Genomic DNA, 939 nt, shown 5'->3' with positions numbered 1-939 from the left:
TGACCACAACCTTGCCCCTTGTCAGCTCTACTATACACCTGGTAATTCTGATCATTTACATAAACTTATAGGACCATTGTCTGCCAACCCTATATATGTTCTTGGATACACTCCCCATTTCATAGACATACCTAATAGTTGAGCCTGTCCACCCATCTATCAACCCACATACCCATGTTTGCCTTCACTGACAACACAGTACTGTATGGGCAAAAGGTTTAATCTTTGTTGTCTGTATCTCCCATGTACCTCTCTATGACTTTCTCATCCTCAATGCCACCATATTGGTCACTCACCTTTGGTACATTGCCCTTCTCTTCACCCAAATCAATACTTTGTCTATCTAACAGCGTTCCCTCCCCACCCCTCCCACCCCTGGTAACCAACAAAGAAAATTTCCTTCTACAGATAAATGTTTCCTTAACTTTTACAAAAACGGACTAATATAATATTTGTCCTTTTGTGATTGTCTTATTTCACTCAGCATAATGTCCTCCAAGTTCACCCACATTGTGCTGTGTTTTGCAGATTCTGCATTATTCTTTAGTGTTTAGTATTCCATTGTGTGTATGTATCATAGTTTGGGTATCCATTCCTCAGTGGATGGACACCTAGGTTGTTTCCATCTTTTGGCTGTTGTAAATAGTGCTGCGATGAACATGGGTGTGCATATATCTGTTCTTGTCGTGGCTCTCACTTCTTTAGTGTGTATACCTAGTAATGGAATGGCTGGGTCAAATGGTATTTCTAATTCCAACTTTTAAAGGAATCACCATACTTCTTTCCACAATGGTTGTACCATTTTACATTCCCACCACCAGTGTATGAGAGTCCCAATCTGTCCACAACCTCACCGACATTTGTTATTTTCTGCCTCATTGAACTTTGCTACTAGTGCTGGGGCAAGATGGTATCTCATTGTTGTTTTGATTTGCATCT

Source organism: Orycteropus afer, unplaced genomic scaffold (assembly GCF_000298275.1).
Source record: "Orycteropus afer afer isolate SDZICR_OR568_19922 unplaced genomic scaffold, OryAfe1.0 scaffold00102, whole genome shotgun sequence".
NCBI lineage: Eukaryota > Metazoa > Chordata > Mammalia > Tubulidentata > Orycteropodidae > Orycteropus > Orycteropus afer.
This window is presented reverse-complemented; position numbering follows the sequence as displayed.